The sequence below is a fragment of the Periplaneta americana genome, chromosome 10, assembly GCF_040183065.1.
Source record: "Periplaneta americana isolate PAMFEO1 chromosome 10, P.americana_PAMFEO1_priV1, whole genome shotgun sequence".
Taxonomy (NCBI): domain Eukaryota; kingdom Metazoa; phylum Arthropoda; class Insecta; order Blattodea; family Blattidae; genus Periplaneta; species Periplaneta americana.
In genome coordinates, this window is record NC_091126.1 from 51,428,506 (window position 1) to 51,443,256 (window position 14,751).

At 33.3% G+C, this 14,751-nt stretch overlaps 1 protein-coding gene across 3 annotated transcripts in view; it reads right to left on the bottom strand.

The window, feature by feature from the left end:
- LOC138707674 (calphotin-like) overlaps positions 1-14,471 on the bottom strand; it is a 34,652-nt gene extending 20,181 nt beyond the window's left edge. For 2 of the 3 annotated variants that reach the window (XM_069837457.1, XM_069837456.1), the window contains exon 1: positions 14,318-14,470. The gene's annotated coding sequence lies outside the window, so the exon portion shown is untranslated. Of the gene's footprint in view, positions 1-14,317 lie in introns of all 3 variants that reach the window. The other variant, XM_069837455.1, reaches the window with a different exon arrangement.
- Positions 14,472-14,751: the final 280 nt, after the last annotated feature.

A 14,751-nucleotide genomic window follows, 5' to 3' on the forward strand; every position in this document is an offset into this window, starting at 1 on the left:
TATAGTGATATATTGCTGCTCTCTTTGAACAAGAATGTGTACTCGATGGTAAAATTTAAGAGTAGGGACGTGTGAGGAATTTTTACAGTCTTCAATGCAGCACTGTGTGTGGTGTGTTGCAGATATGCCGAGGGAACGAAGACATTATTCTGAAAAATATTCCAAAGATGATTTGCGGGCTGCGGTTGGGAGTGTTTTCAAAAATAGATCGTCGACTTATAAGGCTTCTAACAAGTACAATGTGCCCTTTAACAACTTAAAGAGGTTTCTGTACGCATCCTCAGGACCCGATGACGTTGCCATTCCCAAGAAAGGAAGACCCATAGCTCTAACCGTTGAGGAAGATCAAAAACTGGTGACATATATAATAAAAATGCAAGAACTTGGGTTTGGGCTATCGGCAAAAGAAATTAGAAGACAACCCTTCAATATAGTTAATAAGAGTGGTCGGAAAAATCCATTCAATTCTTTTTTTTTTTTTTTTTTTGCTTTTAATTTGTGTTTATGGTATTTAGTGACTTCTTGTCCCAGTAAATTAAGCCTTATAAACCTTGTACCACTGTTTTATTTTGAAAAATTTACTTTTTAATCCTATTGCCAAATTTCCCCGGTACTATTGCCAATTTATCCTGATGAAGTACCAAATCTGGAAACATGTCATTTGTTATTTATTAGTGTGTTATGTGTAAAGTAATTTAGATTTGTAGAATTTTCTTTCAGAGGTTTATTGGGATTTAATGTTTAAACACATTCCATAACAGAGGAATATTTAATTTCAGAATATGTAACTAAAAACTGTGTCAAAATACAAATATTGGCAAATTGGACGAGTCTCCCCTATTCTTATTCATTTTTAAAATTTGTGAAACTTTAAAAAATCTGCTTAAGAAATTTACAAATAGGAGTTTTCATTATGCAATGTCGCCGATGACAGTTTACGAAAAATTGCAAAGAAGCAGAGATAAAGTCGAATTTTTACCACCATCAATGGATATGTTTATATTTTATTCTAAAATAGATTATATAACATCGCTAAATAATTTTTCAACAATAGAAGATATTAATATAGCCTATCGTCAAGAAACATTTAAAAGTATACAAACCTTGCAATATTGGCAATGCTGGAGTTCTGTAATGTGGTTGTTCGATTGGAATTATTAGAATAAAGAGTTTATTTGTCTACGATTTATGTTTAACATGCTTCTTTCCAGTTCACTAATGAGAACGAAATTTCTATTTTTTAGAGATAAGGGAGAAAAAGAATATCTGCATAATGAAGGCTTAGAAACTCCATGAACGTCATGATACGAACATGCAGTACTCAATCAATGCAAAGCAATATATATACAAAGTTGATGTTTTGAGGTTAGACTCCACGTCTCTCTGTTGGATGTTGGATATGAGGTCTTCTGTCTTGCAGTAGTACTTTAATTGTACCAAGACTTATTTCAAACTTTTCATTATATTCGTACAGTGATATGAATATGCTGTTAGTTATTGGCCGAAAGATATTACGTAGGCCTACGTCTCCTGTTTCGGAGGCGTTACCTGGTTGAGGTTCTTTCCCGGGGTTTTCCGTCAACCCATTAAGAGCAAAAACTGGGTAACTTTCGGCGCTGGCCTGGACTCATTTCTCTGGTACCATCACCTTCTCATTCAGGCGCTAGATAACCATACTAGTTGACAAAGCGTCGTAAAATAACCAATATAAGTATCTTCATCTGAGTACATAAACAGCTAAATAACATTACAAATGTTCTAGTTTAACTCTTAATTGTGTTCAGTTACGCATTAAATAAATTTAATAAATATCTATTTATTTTCTTTATGCTTAATTTGTTGCATTTCCAAACTTCACACCCCTAACCACAATTGTAGAAAATGTGCTAGATTTACAAATAAAATTTACACATTTGTAAAACCATTCTTTCATTGTAAAACAAGATAGGCCTACTTGTGAAGTATGCAAAATAACATTTGTAAAAATTGTCCTCTCATTGTAAGATTCAACTTCACGAACTCAGATTGTGAAATAGGAGTTTACAATTTACAAATAAACTATGCAAATTATAAAAACTGTAAACTTAATGAAACAGGGCCCAGGAGGCTGGCCTAGAGACGAACGGGGTTGCCAGGTTGTCTTGTTTCGAAACCTGGATACACAGTGAAGCTTAGCATAGTCAGCCGATGTTGTTTGAGACTGAGGCTAGGTGAGATTTTGCACACAAACTCTACAACCTCATAGTGCTGGGTCACAGTGACCTACTTCAATAGTATCATCCATATTGTACAAAAATTGTGCCGAGTGGATCACGTAAAAGAGTCCTCATTTTCTTCTATACAATTCATTCATTCACAGTGTTCTGCAAAAGGACAGGTCTTTCATGCAAACCCAGCATTCTCCAGTCTCTCCTATTTTCTGCCTTTCTCTTAGTCTCCGCATATGATCCATATCTTAATGTCGTCTATCTGATATTTCCTTCTGCCCCGAATTCTTCTCCCATTCAACATTTCTTTCAATACATCCTTCAGTAGACGGTTTCTTCTCAGCCAATGACCCAATCAATTCGTTTCTCTCTTCCTGATCAGTTTCAACATCATTCTTTCTTCTCCGACTCTTTCCAACACAGCATCAGATCTTATTCTGTCTGTCCATTTCACATGCTTCATTCTTCTCAATACCCACATTTCAAATGATTCTAGTCGTTTCTCTTCACTTCGTCGTAATGTCCATGTTTCTGCCCCATACAATGTAACACTCCACGAAAAGCACTTTACTAGTTTCTTCCTTAGTTCTTTTTCTAGAGGTCCACAGAAGATTCTCCTTTTTCTATTAAAAAGCTTCCTTTGCCATTGCTGTTCTCCTTTGACATCCTGGCAGCAGCTCGTGTTACTGTTTATAGTACACCTTCAAGTATTTGAAGCTGTCCACTTGCTCTACTGTCTCATTTAGAATTCGCAAGTTTACCTTCTTTTTGGATAATTGTTAAGCACAAAATTACATAGTAGCTATATGCTGGTTTACAGGCGAGATTATTCAACTCTCAAGATTTTTTGATCAGCAAGCGAAGGAGACAAGCGTGATCTTCTTCAGGGTTGAAAATGTTATTGTGGGGCAGGGGTGTACCCGGAGTAGCGAAACATTCCACTTGTCCAAATTGTCGAAGAAGATTTTCGCTTCTTCTCTCACGAAACCCATTTTTACAAATTACAAACATGGAAGATCTTATAAGGAAAGGCTTATCTTTATAAGAAATAAATAATTCTACGGACATATGATAATATAATTAAACCGTTTCAAATGAAGCCAAATAAGATGCTTTAATATTAAATACCAATAAAACAAATTACATGAATATTCTGGGAGAGTTCATTTTTGATTTAATGTTTGAGATTTAATTTAGTATTTGATGGCAGAACGTTTAAGTACATAGGAAGCAATTAATTGAAAAGGAGGTAACGTGAAATACGGGAAGAAATGAACACGAGAATAGTTGTAGGAAGTCTATTCATTATATTTTAACAAAATGTTAAGGCCAGAATAATAAATAACAAAGTAAACATAAAATTGTAGAAGGATTTGGAACATATTTTTTGTACAGATATGAAGTCTGAATTATTTCAGAGAAGGGTAAGAGAATGATAAGTACACAAGAGAGAAAAAAATTAAATAAAAGCACGTGGGTCTGCCAAGGAACAAGGGGGGTATGCAGAATACTAACAAAAGATGAACTGTTCAAGTTATATAAAGATAGGCCTACTATTTAGTAACCGATATAAAAGGGAGAAGACGAATGATCGAGCCATGTAGTAGGAATGGATCACATGAGACGGGTAAAAATATAATTTTAAACAAATACTGTAGCGGATGAAAAATGGATGTACGGTAGCCGCTAAACTAAGAAGAGTATGTTTTTATATTCTGACAGAGGTAAAAGTTTCAGGAAAGGTGGGTAGGCCTTGTAGTATTACTACTGGTATTAGTATTAGTAATAGTAGCAGTATAAGTAGAAGTAACAATATCATTAGTAGCAGCATAGCATTAGTAATAATACGAGTATAAATAGCATTAGTTGTAGTAGAAGTAGCATCAGTAGTAGCGGTAGTAGAAGTACCAATAGCAGCAGTAGCAGTAGCAGTAGCAGTAGTAGAAGTAGTAGTAGCAGTAGAAGTAGTAGTAGCAGAAATATAATTAGTAGTAGCAGAAATATTAGTAGTAGAAGTATAATTAGTGGTAACAGCAGTAGAAGTAATAGTGGTAGTAGAAGTAATTAGTAGTAGTAGAAGTAGTAGTAGTAGTAGAAGTATAATTAGTAGTAGTAGAAGTAGAATTAGTAGTAGTAGCAGTAACATTAGTAGAAGTAATAGTAGAAGTATAATTAGTAGTAATAGCAGTAGAAGTATAATTATTAGTAATAGCAGTAGCAAGAGTAGAAGTAGTAATAGTAGAAGTAAAATTAGTAGTAGCAGCAGTAGAAGTAGTAGTAGAAGTATAATTAGTAGTAGCAGCAATAGCAGTAGCAGAAGTATAATTAGTAGTAGCAGTACTAGCAGTAATAGAAGTAGTAGTAGAAGTATAATTAGTAGTAGTATCAGTAGCAGTAGTAGTGGAAGTAGTAGTAGCGGTAGTATTTTATATAATGCTGTTTTCAACTGCAGATATTGAATTTCTAAGTTCAACGTGGACTGGAAATGATTGACAAATTTTGCTTGGAGAAATCTATCAGGAAGAAGTTTCATGTATTTACGCTAAATCTACGAGAAGGGAACCACACCTTCACTTCCCTCACGCAACTGAAGCCATACTGACAGTTTTTATTGTCCTTCGAAATGCACCGTCCTCGATCGGGTTTGAACTGGCAACCACGGGTCAATGGTTAATATGGTAAACGTTGGACACCGAAGACGCCAGGAATCGAAGAATGAAGAAAGATTTAAACATTCCGCATTGTTACATTATAATTTTTACAACTGTAGGGAATTTACTTCGACACTCCGTTAATGCACGTGGTGTGATTGTTATATGTCGCCAGTGCTGTAATAAAATGAATGTTATACTATTACACACAAAAATTAAGTTTATAAAAACAAGCGAATTAGTCAACAATGAGGAACATAGGCTATACAAAAATAAGCAGTGATCTAAGTAAGGTGATAACGTTAAAATACACATTTTATGCCCCACAAAATGTGTATAATCCAGTTTAATTGTCCATGAAACTTTCTGTGCAAATATCTGCTCAGAAAAAATATATATACTTATTTAAAACGAATCTCTAATCATCAAGAACGTGGATTAGAAATTAACTTAAAAATAATTCAATTTCATGCAGTCTGGTTTTAATTACAAAAGACATTTGGGGGATGAGAATATTATTAAAAGAAGTTGGATGTAGGGAGGCTTATCCCTTTCTCTTATCTTCTCAATCTCTCAACAGTCAACTTAAAGTTGAAATATCGAGAAATACTATATTGTTTTTACTTGAATTGGCACCAATAACTTACTGTATATATTTGCCAGCTTTCCCACTTTTTTTTTTCGAGACGAATACTTCGAAGTTTATTGTCAGACTACTGTAATAAAGTGTGTTACCAAAGCATTGGCTGAAAGAAAGAAAAGAGGAGTAAGTTAACGACAACAATTTCGTGTTGCCGCAGATAAATAAAGCAAGCCAATCAAACAAACTTTGTTTATGTTTCAAAGTTCCCAGATCTCACTAAAAGAAAACCAGCGCCACAATATGACTCACTTTCTCAATATACCTTTCACACGTTTAAAAATTAGTTTCAATTGCCTTGTTAATGACATTAGCGTTTACAGTTCATATGTTTGAATTATTAATCGGAAGACATACATAAATGAAATTTAATATGAAGATAAACTTATACATAAAATCAGTTTACATCGCAAAAAGTAAGATATTTCATTTCATAAAAAAAACTGTACGGTTCGATCAGATACAAGTCACGGTCGTTAACAAGAGGAGTTTGGGAGTTTAATCCCCATTTAGGGAGAAATCAACGAGTTAGGAAGTGAAATAGTCAAATATGCTAGTCAAAATGCACACAAACGTTTATGGATGTTCACGCATTTTCTCAGTCCCAATTTCTCTTGCAAGAACGCGTTTTGCAGATCTTTTAAATGTTTCTCCTCCCATTCGTTAATTCGTTCATTCCTTCATTATCTCATTACCTCATCACTTCATTCAATCATTCGAAGGTTTTCCTTCACGTGCCTAGCGAGCATAGCGACTCCCCCCTCGTATAACTCGGTCTGCTCAGGCTTTTAAAACCTTCGGCGAAACGCCTTGCTGCTATTCAGTCATGATGCTGATCGTGCTTGTGACATTCCTCCCTCGTATGTGGCAGATACTGTGCGTGTCTCACTTCCTGAGCTGTTTCTTTGCGGTGCGAGACGCAGAGGGGGAGAGCGGGAGGTCCTGGGTACCGCATGTGCCTACTACCCTACGTTCAACAAATCGGATTTTTTAGGATTCCTTTCGTCAGCTATGGAGCAAGATCAGCCATGGACAAGCGAATGTATAATACGCCCTCTCACAAAACAAATTATGTTCTACTCATCAATTCCTGTAACTAAACCCTAATACCAGTGGTAGACTACAGTCTCTACTCGAGATTATCGACCTAATCGCGATTTCGGTTGTCATGTGTATACATCCGTAAACTCCTTCCTCTATGGCAGTGTTTCTCAAACTTTTTCCATCGCGATACCCCTTTCAATCTAAAGTGTAACTGCGGAATCCTTGTAATATTTTATTAATATTTAATAATTAACAGACAAGTGAAAGCTAGTAGCTCAATAATTCTGTTCAGTGGGACGAATATATTTGCTGTTTAAGCCTGCAATCTGGTTTTATGGCGGAAAGTTGTAGTCTCATTTCTACTGTACTTCTGCATTTTGTCTTTTCGGTATTTTGTTTTAGTGAACATATACGCAGAGAATCCAGCGATGAAAATGATAAATATTATTTTCCGCTTTAGATGTTCATTAAACATATTATTATTACGCATATTATTGAAATATTATTATTATTTTTATTATTATTATTATCATTATTATTATTATTATTATTATTATTATTATTATTATTATTATTATTATTATTATTATTATTATTATTACAGTGAAACCTATTCAAGACGGAAGTGACATGGTCCTAATTTTTTTCCGTTGTGGACAGGTTTCCGTATTATTCAGGTGTGAAGTTAAAATTGAATATTTTATCATTTGCATAAATGAAAAACAAAATGGCATGCCGCAAATTGTAGGAATTACAAAGTATTCCGTTTAACACTACTGACATTAAATCAGCTTCCTGTCACTTATTTAATTGGTGAATGATCTTGATGAAAATCTCATTCCCTGTATAAATTGTATCGTAACTCACTCATTAAAACACTGTAAAGTTTATTAATTACACTAAATTTAATATCTAACACTATAATATAATACTGTACTGTATATCACAGAACATTATTTAATTGGACTAGGAACCTAGAAGCCTTGAATTCTGGATTATTTAATTTCTTTGCCACTTCAAGGGTTTTCTTTGCAGAATAGGTCCAGAAATTTGCGTGATCTTTGAAAGGGCAAGAAGATTCCACTCCCACAACAGTTCATTTATTTCTATGTAACCAGTTGTTTTCTCTTTCTTTTTATGTCACCATTATTGACCGCAAGCCACTCACTCATGATATGGCCTTTATTTTTGAAAGTGTTAAGTTACATCTGAGTTTTCCATTCATAAATTTCAACATTATTTTCCATACTCTTCGTTTCTCATTTTCCTCGATAACTTTTACTTCATCAATTAATGATAGTGCAACATTTTTACGCAACTTTTTTTCATCACGAAATCGCTAATACACTTGCGTTCTACCCAGCTACGACAGTATACAGGGGTGAAGCATTGAACATCTTTGAAGGGACTCGTCTGCCTAGTCAATAGGGTAATAAAATTCATGACCACCAGGCCAACACACCCTCGCACCCTCAAAAATTTTACAAAGAAAACTTGTTTTTATTTTAGTGACCTACTAGTATTTCGTACATTACTTGAAAGCACATACTATTTCAAAATATAGTTTACATTAAAGTAGTGTGTCCAAAATATTATTTCCGTTTTGAACAGTAGCAGACAGTTTCCGTTTCCGTGTTGGACAGTTTCCGTTTTATTCAGGAAAAATTACACATAATACATATGAATATCGCCAGGACCAATAAATTGTTCCGAAATAGACAGGATTCCGGATTATTCAGGTTCCGATTTGAACAGGTGTCATTGTATTATTATTATTATTATTATTATTATTATTATTATTATTATTATTATTATCGGTAGTTTCATGTTATTATTGATTCATATTTTCGTAACATTTATATATTTTTATAGTATCCACGAAATACAAAATAGCCATCGGACAGCCCAGTCAGCTAAGGCGCTTTCCTATCAATCCTGAGTTGCGCTTGGGCGCGGGTTCGATTCCCCCTTGGGCTGATTACCTGGTTGGATTTGTTCCGAGGTTTTTCCCAACCGTAAGGCGAATGTCAGGTAATCTATGGCGAATCCCCGGCCTCAGCTCGCCAAATACTATTTTGCTATCACCAATCCCATCAATGCAAAATAACCTAGTAGTTGGTACAATGTCGTTAAACAACCAAGTAAAAAAAGTATAAAATAACATTTAAAATCATATAGGGCTCACGGAACCCCGGAACATACTTTGACAAACGCTGCTCTATGGTAATTCAGCAGTTGTCCAGAGTGAACGAAGTGTTGCCTAGTGTGTACATACATTTTCGGAAATCGCCATCAGAGATAATAGCGACAGTGGTAACCACGATTAGAGTATCCAATATTATAAACAGTAAAGACCCCTGCAATGGCATAGGATAATGTTTTCAGCACATGTAATATTAGGTTACGTCCATTTTCGGCTTTTCCCCTTCAAAATTCTCTTCAGCTCCTTCAGCGCAACGATAAAAATCGAAGTGAGACAAATGTCCATAGATTTGGAGTTCACATAGATTATTTCTCAAAGCCCCAATCCACAGTGATCTGAAACGCAAATCTCGCTGGACAAAATTAATAACGTTTCTCCTATCTAAAACGGACCCATTCATCAATACATCCTACATAAGACTGTGTGATGAAGAGAAGTGACGGGCGATTGATGTTATCCAGACGCTTACAGGGCTGCAGATAAATTCATCTACACACCAAATTCCGCAAAAGTTCCTCTATTGACAGAACTGAGCGTGTTTCCAGAAATATTTTGGCACAAAAAATGTGATCCCAACTCATCCTAAAAATTTTGTACATCTATATACATTTAAAACATTACTTACTTACAAATGACTTTTAGAGAACCCGGAGGTTCATTGCCGCCCTCACATAAACGCGCCACCGGTCCCTATTCTGAGTAAGATTAATCCATTCCCAAAAATTATATAGCAAGTTATAAATAAAAAAAGTCACCGAATAAATTATACTTTATGGTTAAAGTAATCAACGAAGGCCGAAATTCGAAATTCAAAATTGTAATTTATTGGCGAAATCAGAAACTTTATTTTCATATGTGTAAAAATCGTACACATTATAAGTTCCTTGTTTCGAATACTAAAAATAATAGTAAAAACGACGTTAGAGATGTAAAAATATTTATTAAACGAAATGCATAAATAATTATGTTTAAATTTATGGTAGAAAATTTGAATTTAGCGCGCATTTCACTTCTCGATCATTGTGCAATCCTCTGAAAGGATGTGCGTTCTCAAACTTTTGTTTCTCCTCCCATTCCATCTCATCATCATTATCATCATCTTTATCATCACCATCACCATCGGGTTGCGTATGTACATTAACATAACATAGAATACACTACATTATTTAAAAAACGTACCTTGGCCTATTACTTTAATTCTAGTAGGCCTATAAACTTTTCACGTATAGCCTACAGTACAGACTTTTCACTTGATTTTCTTAAATTCCCTGTCAATTTGTTTTTAAATGAAAGCCCATGTTTTCTAAAATTAGTGCACTGTAGTCAGTGTGCATAATTCCCGGATAAATAGACTTATCCATAGTAAATCTGAACAAAATTCATCACAAAGTTCCCAGAAAACCATTGTACACAAATAGACGGCATGAGCAAAACCACTTTTTAGTCTTTGGATATGCTGCGAACGTGTATTTCCACGAAAAACTCGAAAATCTAATATTTGTTCTTTATACTTAATATCAAGAAAAATATCAAAGCATGAAATTCAGTTTCTACTCTAATTCTAATGCCAAAGACTCTGGGGAAGAAAGAACAAAAAAAAAAAACTATTACTTATTCAGTATACAGTGAGTTTTCCTAAACAATATTCTGCTTCCGTAATCCCTCGTGCTTTGAAGGCAGCGAAGACTGTTCTCTGAATACACCACAATCGCTCATTGTGAGACAGTATATTTGCTGTTGCTAGAGTATTAAAGAAAGACGACTTGTTTTATGGGGTGGAGCCCTGTTGAGATGTCCTACTTTTTCACATACAAACGAATTTTTGACGTAAACCAACATGACATAAATAGACGTCCAGACAGGCTATTTCGAGAGTAAATCTGACAATGTTTATACCGCCTCAATGTTTGATTCTGGTATAAAAAATAGACACCTTCCGCTTACGTTCCAACCAGATGTTAGGTAGTTGGCGTAAGATGTCAATAGTTTTATCTGTAAATCTATTTTTAAACTGCCAGACATCTAAAGGAAAGAAGCAATATTCATAACAATCCATCCACTGAAGTAGCATGGTATTACGGGAATACAGTAATTTTCTTTTTTTTTTATGTTTCGAATATCGCTGAGCGAATATTTATTAAAAAACAAAATTCAAAATAATTTTAGGAGAAGTGTTACGTTTCATAAATCTAACAGGCACTGTACCTTTCAGCATTGATTACAGTACCATTCTAATTTTCTCTAAAATTATTTAATCACTTCTCCTCAATTGTATTTTTTAATATCAATAAAGGAAAGCAAAAATCCTATAATAGTAAGTTATTATATTTCGAGAACGCATTAATCTATAATCTATAGCTTTTATGATAGCAAACTCTCAGCAACAGGGATAACTTATTAAACAAGATGAAGAGAAACATTACCGTATATACCGTGGATGGATGTCGCCTGTCTTGGTGGACGATATAGCATTAACAGAACGAGATATTAATATCGATTAATTGTAATATTGACTTACATAAATATATGATGTCATGTCTTAGTAGTCGATCAGCTCGGACAAAAATCCGAAATAAATTGAAACTGTTGCCGAATGTACGCATGCATTCATAATTAGATTGCTGCTTATCGAAGTGACGTGACTTCGATTTCTGGTAGTTATTGTGAGATTTATATTGGACAAAGTGATAGTGGGAACGATTTTCTCAAAGAACTTTGACTTCTCTCTCAATCTCATTACACCACTGCAATACTATCAAACTATTACTATCCTCCTCCCAGCTCTGAAACCCTGGCAAGAATGCCAACGATAAATAAGCACAAATGAAGTGAAGACATGACTACTCTGTTTAAAGAACATACAGTACACACAAATATTTGCACCTTTCAGTAGAGATTGCAATATACGGTACAATAAACATACGTTTCAAATAAATAAGTTTATATCTTATCAGTAAAATAACTCAACGTCCTTATTAGGTATGAATGGTAGGATATTTTGCAAAAGACTTCACGTGGGAGGAATTCTGCAGAAAAATTATTTTCGGCTTTATGTTATTTGATAAGAAGAGAATTAGTGACAATACTATATGTACGTAGGCTATTTCTTATTATTTTACTTCTAACGAATTCCATATATTCTTAAAGATAAAACTTACACCATCGAAATACTGTACTTATGTTAAAACACATTTTTCAATATTACACAATGTATAAGTTTTCACGTATTTGTTCCTTTTAAATTCCATTATTTTATCAATGTGTAATTATTATTATTATTATTATTATTATTATTATTATTATTATTATTATTATTATTATTATTATTATTACTACTACTAATACTAATAGGCCTACTATTAATATTACTGTTATTATTATCGGTTATTTCCTAATAATAATGTTAACCAACAGGGATTATCTAATAGGTTTCCACAATGTATTAGTAATAATAATAATAATAATAATAATAATAATAATAATAATAATAATAATAATAATAATAATAATTCCAATAAAACAGAAAAATTCAAACTGAGGCAAGTTTAAGGGAGGACTTTTATATCCATGCGTGTAAGAAAAATTAATGTTATTAAATACTTTGTTACAATATGATTCTTAATGAATAAGGTATATTGTCAAAGGCAACACTTACACCGTCAAAATATGATAAAAAATAAATGCTTCATTGTTATACAATGTGTACTGCTTCATATTTTGGTTTATTTTAATTACATAATTGTATTATTATTATTATTATTATTATTATTATTATTATTATTATTATTATTATTATTCGTTATTCCTTAATATTAATGTTAACCAAGAGTTAGTGTCCTGTAATAGTTTAGCACAATAATAGTTAATAATAATTTATTTATTTAAAAATGGCTGTTGAATGAGATGAGAAAGATGAATGATATGATATGATATGAAAATCTAAATTATTTTTCTACACGGGAGGAGAAGGGAAAATGGACCGCGTAATGAAAATTCCAATCTAGCATTTGTTTAAGTTACTGTGGAAAACCACGGACGATTGGTCGGTCCGGGAATCGAACCACGAACCTCCCGAATGCGAGTCCCATGCGATACGCATGACCCAACTCACTCGGTTAAGAATTTAGTTGCGCACTGGACAATTGTAATAAATTTGGCATACTGACATTAATAACAGCAAGTACAGAGGTAGATCATATAATACTGCAAATAAATTTAAGGTGACTCCTTCAATGATAATCTGTTTTGTAATTCCGGGATATCGACCAGTAAAATTTGAATATAGAGATGATGGGTGTTTATTCTTATTACGTTGGCGGAATTGCCATTTCATGAAATACAAATTTATTAGTATACTGAAAATTTGTTTTGAGTGAAATATTTATTCATGTGCATCATAAATTTCATGCTAAGATAATTTTATAAATGTAATTACAATTACCGGAAACTTTTAAAAGAAAGTAAGACAATGAACACAAATACTGCAACTCATTGTTTTCTGCTTTGTGTTCTACAATTACGAGAAAATGGCGTTAATACGGCAGGCAGCATACGGTCCACATGTTCGTGCGAACTGTTATAATCTTGCAAGGCTCTTAGTTTGTCAGCTTCGAATTTTTACAAAATTCCGCCTACAACAGAATTTATAGAGAATTTTAAAATTCAAAACACACTAACCCCATTTTGAAGCAATAAAAACGGGACCCGACTCGAGAAGTAACCAACTGTGAAAAACTTTTTTTCAGATTCTAGCTTGTTCATGTTTCGCTATTAATTTCTTATTTGAATAGAGGGGTTATTGTGCATATAATTATAAAGTAATGCGAAGATGTCTCTCGTTAACTTAATTTAAGATAAGTAATACCAAAAAAAATATTGATCTTAATTTTTACTCAGAAAAATATTAATATTTTATACAAAACCAAAGCACTTTTTTTCAGACCACTTTTCCTTGATGAAATTCATAAAACTATATCTGCGTGGAAAACATGAATTCACAATGACTAATTGCTGAAATACACTGGATCTGAAACACCACAGATTGCGATTATGATCTTGATGATTCACACCACCACGTGTTTTATATCTCCTCAATAACAAAAAAATCAAGAGAACAATAGACACTATTTCAAAAATATATTTCACGACAGCAATTTATTGTTCAAAACTTATAATGCAGGAGCCTGTGTAATTAAGATTTTACCTGAATGTAATTGTTAATTTCTGAAAATTAAAGTTTTTCAATTAAAACAATTTTGCATCAGAAATTCACAACGTTAACAAAACTTACACGCAGAGATAAAATACATAACACTGGAATTTTATTTATTCCTTTCTTTATTATTTTTATTCCGACATATTTCTTTTGCTTTATAATGATAACCATGCATTGAAAATTAACAAAGATAAATTAAAGGAACTTTAATTAGTCTTAGCTCGTGTTTATTTTATCTATTGTGTATTAAAAATATTTATTTTATAATACGTGTAAGCATTTTTTACTTTTAAAGTTCATTATTGTTGCCATGATTGTTGCGGGTGATGATTGGATTAGGAATCAATTACTACTTACCTAGTGAAATAAATATAAAAGACGAGGTGCTCACTCTTACTAAATGTTTGCCGAGTCCTTTTGTCACTACGTTACTAACGAGAACAAAGCAGTTACAACGACATGTGCCTTTCTTGAATAGATTTAAAGGATTTTATACGACGCATGCGTACGTTTATATTGCATTAGTCCATTTACATTCGGACGAACCAATTACATTATACGTCTTTCCGATTGTAGCAGGTGATACACGCGCCAATCTATTTATTCTCTAGACAATGTTGGAAAATTGCCTTGTACTTTTGTTGCATGGACACTCATCAGGATTAGGACATATCTATACAATACAATACAATACAGTGCATAAAGCGTAACCCAAAATTTCAGGGCTCTATAACAAATCGGTTATGGGCCACAACATAAGAAAATTTAATTACATGTAATGCAATGGTGTA